Below are 8,826 nucleotides of genomic sequence, written 5' to 3' on the forward strand. Positions count from 1 at the left end.
AGTAATAGCAAAAAGAACAGCACTAACAATGCAGCACTAGAAACTCACTTTGTAACCATGTCATTTCAGATTTAGTTCTACTACATAGCACCTTAGGCAAGTGTCTTCTCTTACAACCCTAGGTTGGTTAATGCATTGTTAATGAATTTGGTACACAAAATCTGAGTCGAAGCCCATCATGCATGCATATGTATTTGTTCCCCCCACCACCACCACCACTTGACAACCAATGTTAATTTGTTTATGTTCCTGTAACTTTGCAGCTCAGCAAAAATAAATACTGGGGTGATTTGTGTGACTACACCCTTCAAGGTGGCACTGTAGCATGGCTGCAGTCCAATGACTAAAACAAGTAAAAGATAAAAGATATACCAGCACAATTTCTTCAATTATTTCTTCAATTTCTCTTTTCAAAACTAATTCTACTTGTAGAAGGGACTACTGACTGCAAGTTAAATTACTACACAATTATCTATAATCTTCATGATGTCCATTGATCAAACACCACTCATAAGGTATTGGTCACCATGAGGCTATTGTAAAAGGCACTTGCTAAAGAAAAGGACTTCTCAAACATAGAGTCATGCTTGTAGAGGAAGTATGGTGGAATAGAGAAGAATGAACTACAAATAAAGTGGCAAGAGGTCTGTAATTCCAACACAAGGTCCAGTCCTTCTTGTAGTGTAGTGACTTATAAGCTTCAATAACCATAAGAGCTATTCCAGCAGTGTGCAGGCTCCTAGCAGGACCTTCCATGTTGGATAGGTCAGAGGACATAGGCCAGACTAATGGGCCTCCCAGGAGTAAAAATGAGTTTGCATAAGGCCATAACCCTGATCTAGAAAAAAATAAAATTATAGAAGCATGATGGCAATTCAAAATCAACAGAATCTGGGAGAGGAATTCCACTTCTACTCAGGGAGATATATGAGGCAGAGCTAAAAAAAAAGCAGTGATCCAACTGGAGAGAAGCAGAAAAACCACCCACAGTTGAGAAAAGTCACAAATGGCCTATGTTTCATAGGGAGTGAAGGGCTTATGTAGCCATTAAGTCTGCCATTAAGTACAAATGGAAAAAAAGAATTTAGTTAAATAGAGAACTATACATAAAAGAATAAGAAAGGAATGAAAGAATAGCAAGAGGGGAATATGTAGTAACTTGTGTCTCTGTAAAAATGTGAAGCAACACAAGAATAAATTTTATTTGTGAGGAATGTGGAAAGAAAAAATGTGTAGAATTTCAAAAATGAAGTAAATGTCATCAAGTAACAAGAAGCTATAATACAAGTTTCATATATCAGATGAGTAAGGGAATTAACCACACACCCTGTGTGTGTGTGTGTGAGTGAGAGAGAAAGAGAGAGAGAGAAATAGGGAACAGGTAGAGAGTAAAAAAAAACTGCTACTGTTGAAGGAGAGTCAGCAATGACTACCTTTACACACACAGAATATTTAGGTAAAGGAAACAGCTAGGTAAGGCTATAATAGTGGAATGGGGAGGTAGTTGGTGTAAATTAACATCAAAATAATAAGGTAAGTTAGGCCTCTGAAAGAAAATAAAATTGATGCAGTAAAAATAATTAAACTAAAGGAATTAAGGTCCTACAAATGATTAAGTGATGATGGTTAAAAATTAAAATTAAATAAAAGCTGCAATAAACTACTTGTGGATTTCTGAATATTTTTGTCATTTCTTGAACCCTTGGACTCATAAGGCTGGTTGCTGAATTTCTATGGTGAATAAATGACCGAGATTTCAAGACAACAACAAAACAGGATGTCAATCTGATGTAGTGTTTTGAAGGGAGAGGACAAGTTGATTACATCAAACCCCAGTACTTGACTGGTGCTTTATTTCATAAACCCAAAAGAGATGAAAATCAAAGTTGACCTTGATGGGATTTGAACTCAGAACATGAAATGTTAAAAGAAATGCTGCTAAGTATTTTATCTGATGTGCTAACAATTCTGCCAGCTCACTACTTTGAAATGAATATAGACTTAAAATATAGAAAACTTGTATAAAAATAAATAAAGAGTGAATAAAAAATTTGATTAAAGCAGTGGTTCTCAACCATTTTTGGCCTATCATTTTAGTAGGTGGATGTGGAGGGAGACACTCATAGCCAATCAATATCTTAGAATTCCTATTATATTTTTATGATTAAATATTAGGAATTGTATTTAAAAAATGCTTCAATATGTTGTGTGTTATAGAAATATAATCACTTTATTGTATATAAATTTTAACAAAATCTTATATGGACCTCCGATGGTTGTATGGACCCTGGTTGGGAAAACTGGATTAAAGACTTAAGTGTTAAAAGAATTGAGGTATAAAGAAAGAACATCAAGATATAAAGATATGCAAGCAATAAAGGATAAAAAATTAAGTCATAAAAATCCTGTGGAAGTGGTGAAGTAGGTAAGTAAAAGCTTCTCATGAAATTTGCTTTTGCTTTTTATTGGGGCAGGTGGTAAGAGCTGGATAGTTAAAACTTTTGGTTTTACAACCAGTTTTGGCTGAGGCTTCACAGTAGCATTTGGATGCATTATGGAAAATCTGCTCATTAGCTGAAAGTTGGGAAAATCTGAGATGTTTAGAAACAGATTGTGAATTATCTCTAGAGAGGTTTGAGAGTCTATAGACAGTAACTTTCATTAGACTGCTGAAGTCTGAAATGAAGGGGATCAAGATAGTATCAAGATAGTATACTTTTGTGAGATGAGCTTCAACAGCTATTTGAAAACAGAAATTCTTGAAGAAATCATGAAGGGTTTACAATCCAGATTCTACTTCTCATTCCAGTAGCAAAAAAAAATAAATAAAAAGATACAAAAAGAAACATTATCTGGTACTCATTTCTACTCCATATCACAGTCACTACATCATTCGCACAAAACTTCTTAGAAATCATCTCTACTTAAGTAGAAAAATTAATGAAATGAGAAAAGGAACTACAACACTCTTTCACTTCTACTTAATTCATGCATATCAACAGACCTTTAACAAAAATTCCAGACTTTTATATTCTACTATCTCAAATTTCAAAAGTGATTTTGCATATTCTAACACCTCTAAACTTAACAAATACAACACAATCATTTTCTGAAAGCATACAAATTCCTGTAACACCACTAATATCAAAACTGCCTTCAAGAATCTGACCTTTTGGCAAATGTAGTGTATTTCTGAATAGTTACAATTAAAAACTCTGAGGTTTACATTAGTTTGACATCAAGCCTCTTTAAATCCAGATTATATGTTCATATGCATTCTTTTAGGAATCCAGATTTACACAAACAAACCTCTTAATTGGAATATGGTTTTTAGAGTTAAAGAATACAGAGAGAACAATAATATTTGTGATCTTTGTAACATGAAAAGCTACTATATCCATTTCTTTTCTTTTTGTTTTTCTTTAAAACAAAAAGCCTATATCTCAACTAGTTTCCAGATAAAAAATTTTCTCAAGATAAGAATATTAAATAACATGGATGAGATTGAAGATAATCTATGGGCTGATGACCAAGAGGCTGAAAAACAGGAAGATAAAACAGAAAAAAATACCAGCATTTATAAGATGAATATAAAAAGGTGGACCCTGCATATTACCTCTTCCCAAGATATTGTCAACCCAACAAGTTAAACTATTTTTGCTTGGGAACATAAGCACTTCTTTAAATTCACTACCTTCCATTCATTAGTACCATGCAGTAATATGGGTATCAGCTTTCATTAGTTTAGATTCCTACAAAATCATAAGTTACTCTCCAAGTTGAAAACGATAGAATGTGCAACTTGCTATTGATTCTCATTGCATTGATACTATAACACTGTTCTTTTAGTGCATCAACAAGGATACAAAACTTATGTAACTAGGCAATGCGGCACTGTGAATAAGTGACTTGAACTGTAGCCTCAAAGTGACTAATACTTTGTGAGTTAAACTGGTAGATAGAAACTATATGGAAATACATAATTACTGTGTGTTTGTGATCCCACCTCTGTCTTGACATTGTTTACATTGTTAAAGCATAAAACACTGTTACTGTTTCGGGAGGGTCAGCTTTTATCCCTGCTGTAAAAACACATCCAGCTATTGAGCTGGAAAGACCAAGGGATTAAGTATTATGTGAAAGACCAAGGGATTAAGTACTTTCCTTGGTGACAAGCGAAGGTTGGCAACAGGAACAGCTTCTGGTTGAAGAATACACTTCAACAGATTCTGATACAAGTCATACCTGCTTGGTAAAATAAAAAAAAAGGACATAAAAATGATGACGAACTTGTAAATAATTAAACAACCAAACATATAATTCTACTGTCCTGGCATATATCCATTGTTTAGTGCAAGGCCTGTGTTTTTGTATCCATGAATATTAATGAAACTAAGATTTTGTTTTCATCAAAGTGTCGCTGTGTCTGACACTGGCAGCCTATCACTGTTAACTGGGCAATTATGGAGAGATAAAAAAAAAACATAAAAAGAGGGTAATAGTGCAAATATAAAGCCACAAAGGTACAAAAAATCCAAATAATTATAATAATGACTGTTTCAGATTTTGGCATAAGGCCAGCAATTTTGGTAGGAGAGTGGAGGTTAGTCAATTACATTTGGGCCAGTACTCAACTGGTACTTAATTGATGGACCCCGAAAGGATGAAAGGCAAAGTCAGCTATGGTGGAATTTGAACAAAGAACATGGTATTTTGCCTGGTGTACTAACAATTCTGCCAGCTCTCCACCTTAATAACAACAACAACTACAATAATAATAAAGCACTTTCAATACAGTGAAAATAAGAGCACTGTAACAAACCACAGTGCATACCCAAAGCACACAGTTGTGCTTGGTAGTGTAGTGAAAGCACATGAAAAAAAATAAGACTACTGAATAATAATAATGATAATAATAATAATAATAATGGTTAAAATTTGGCACAAGGTCAGCAAATTTAGGGATAGAGTATAGTTGATTACATCAACCACAGTACTTGACTGGTACTTAATTTTATTAACCCCAGAGGGATAAAAGTTAACCTCAGCTGGATTTGAACACAGAATATAATGAGTCAGAAGAAATACCACTAGGCATTTTGTCCAACGGACTAATGATTCTGCCAGTTATTAGGGAGGGGGCAAGTCAATTATATAATTACATCAATTCCAGTGCTCATCTGGTACTTTGTCCAAAAAGGACAAAAGGCAAAGTTGGCCTTGGCAGAATTTGAACTCAAAAGATAAAGCCAGAAAAAATGCTTCTACACACTTTGTCTGCCATGCTAACAATTCTGCTAGCTTGCCACCTTCCAGTTATTAATAATGGTTTCAAATTTTGGCATTAAGCCAGCAATTTCGGGAGAGGGGATAAGTCAATTACATTGACGTCAGGGTTCAACTGTTACTTATTTTATGGACCCCGAAAAGTCGACCTTGGCAGAATTTGAACTCAGAATGTAAAGATGGATGAAATGTCACTATGCACTTTGCCTGGCGTGCCAATGATTCTGCCAGTTCACTGCCTTCAAAACGTTGAAGGGTGACCATGGAATTCAAATGCACATCTTCAGTACACATGACAGGAGTACTGCAATTGGACCAAACCTGTTATTAATAATAATAATGATAATAATAATAATTCTTTCTACTATACGCACAAGGCCGGAAATTTTGTGGAAGCACAAGGCCTCAAATTTGTGGGGAGGGGACTAGTTGATTATATTGACACCAATGTTTCACCAGCACTTAATTTATTGACCCCGAAAGTCAACCTTGGCAGAATTTGAACTCGGCATACGAATGATTCTGCCAGCTCACCGCCTTACTACTATTACTACTACTACTACTAACAACAACAACAACAACAACAACAACAACAACAACAGCTAAAAAGTGAATGTAAATTACATATTTAAAATGAATATAGCTACATAATTAATGGGACAGTTAGAACTATCTCAACAAGTAATTTTTTTGTCAGTTGAGACCTGTTTGATTTATTGTAATTCAAGTGAGTTTGCTGGGGCAGAATTTCTGAGGCAGGATGCCCTTCCTGTTGCCAATCTCCTCTTGTTTCCAAGTGGAATAATAATCTCCTAATCTATTAAGCAACAAATAGTCAGGACATGTTTTATATGGAAAACTCGAAACAAAGGACACCACCAGGAAATCGTTGTTTATAAACTAGCAAAAAGAAGGAAACACAATCTCATGCAAAAACAAATATTCACACAGACATGGATATATATCCACGTTCAAGAAGTTGATTAAAAATAAATTTCCTACATAGAACCCATCCCTAGACAATATAGAAATAGAAACAGAAATGTAACATGGTTTATACATCCATGAAAAATTGATGTTGCTTTCTCTGTTCACACACACACACACACACACACACACAGAGTCTGCAGCAAACATGTAACATAAAAATTTAACATATTTTCAGTTTTCCCAGTTGTATCTAATGAATGCCTTTGTATATGCCAGCCTGTCTGTTTGTTTGTTTCTCTCTCTCTCTTCTTTAATGTGTAAAGTAAGTGATTGCTAAAAATAGCAGCCAAATCTCACTCAAGTCACATGCACTACAGTCTATAAAAAAAAACCCATATTGTATAATATAGTCCTGATATGCACAAAGACAAGATAGTCACAGCTGTACTTGTAATGATCAAACCTAACTTGGGGTTTGACAACAACAGAGCCTGTGAACAATTGTTTGAGCTACTAGACATAGCAATCAAATCTCCCTCAAATCACAAACTTTTTGGTCTTAAAAAAAGAAAGGGACATACTGAACAAATAGACCAAAAGACAGGATGGTCATGGCAGAAACACCATTTTATCATAAATCTGCTCAATCAGAACTAACTTAGCTTTAAATATAAACAACTAAGTGAACCTCTCTGTAGTAACTGATCGCAGAGCCACAGAGTAGTCATTTAAACTGCTAGAAATAGCAACCAAACCTCCTTCAAGTTACAAACCCTACTAAATGTAAAGATTACATAGGACTAACAAAACTAATTCTAGAAAGTGTATACTGTTTATATTAGTTAGACTGGTGTCATCTTGACTGTTGCATAGCATAGTAGATAAAGACCTTGGTTAATGCAGTGCAGTCACCTTGAGGTTCTGAGTTCAATCCCAGGCAAGGTACTAAAGTAATTCACAAAAAAAAATGTCACAAAACACAGAGAGCAAAATGAGAACAGTGTACTCCCATAGATTAAATAAAGAGTTAGGTTCGAAATTCTAATAAAACAACCAAGTTCAACACGAGACACCTGAAGAAGACAGGAACATACAAAAGCCAAAGTGTAATGAAAGCAAGAACCAAGATGAGGACATTGGTCTAATATAAATAGTATGTCACACAACTGGCACCCATGCCGGTGGCATGTAAAAGCACCCATTACACTCTGGTATTAGGAAAAGCAGAGCCATAGAAACCATGCCAAATCAGACTGGAGTCTGGTGCAGCCCCTTGGCTTACCAGCCATGATCAAATCATCTAACCCATGTCAGTATGGACAACAGATGTTAAATGATGATGATGATGATGTAATATACATGTCTCAGAAATATAGAATTGTAATGCCCGAGAGATTTCACTAAGTGAACATTTAGCCATATATGTATGAAACAAAACAACAAAATTCCATGTCTTCCTACTTCACCTTTTTTCTATCAAAACCAAAAGTCAAATAATAAAAGAAAATATGTTTATAAAAAATATATGCCCATAAGTAATATCAATTTACATTCACAAAGAACTAAAACTCTGAGACAATGAACTGCTATTGTTCACACTCTCACATGGATACACATATATATGCAGATACATACTGTACTGTTACTCACATACAAGCAAGCAATCTATTTCTATATGTTCAGTTAATCTGACAACCAGTTGTTCATATTGTCGCATGATGTATGCACTGGACTAATGCCACATTAAATTCAGTTGCAATTATCAATTATGACCATAATATGCAGACATCACAGAAAACTAACCTGACTGAATTAACTATATTATATAAACAAACATCTGCACACACACACATGCATACATACACACACATGCACTATCTTTCTCTCCATATTCCTTTTACATACATTCTCATTCACATCCATACAACTGCATACATACAGAACCAAAAACTGAGTGACAGGCAAACCAACCTGTAACAGATCTTGAGTAGAGTGGGCATTATACAGTTCTGTATTTAAGAGATGAAGAATTATGTACATTATTTACATTTGGAGGGTATATCAGCTGAAACATTGTGTTAACAACAAACAAGATGAGGACAAATATCTGTCAAATGTAAACAATATATAATAATGTAGAGTGGGCATGTCATTCAAGAGATCACTGATAGCAATGGAAAGATATTGACAAACATAACTGACTGATTGACTGACTGAATGATTAATCAAACAACTGATCAGTTAATTAGTTAAACAGTTAAGTGCCGAGAGCAAGGCAACCACTCTATCATCTTCACCAACCTCACAAAAGCTTTTGACCTAGTCAGTAGAGACGGACTGTTCAAAATCCTTGTCAAGATTGGCTGTCCTCCAAGATTCCTCAGAATTGTCCAATCATTTCACGTGGACATGAAAGGCATCATTCAATTTGGTGGCTCTTCTTTGGAGGCATTCAACTTACGTAGCAGCATCTGTTTGGCATCTTCTTTGCAGTCATGCTGAAACATGCATTTGGGATATCAACTGATGGTGTTTACCTTCACATCAGATCAGACGGTAAACTGTTTAGCCTGTCGAGGCTGAAAGCAAAATCAAGGGTGCACAAGGTAC

Source organism: Octopus sinensis, unplaced genomic scaffold (genome assembly GCF_006345805.1).
Source record: "Octopus sinensis unplaced genomic scaffold, ASM634580v1 Contig13915, whole genome shotgun sequence".
Taxonomy (NCBI): Eukaryota; Metazoa; Mollusca; class Cephalopoda; order Octopoda; family Octopodidae; genus Octopus; species Octopus sinensis.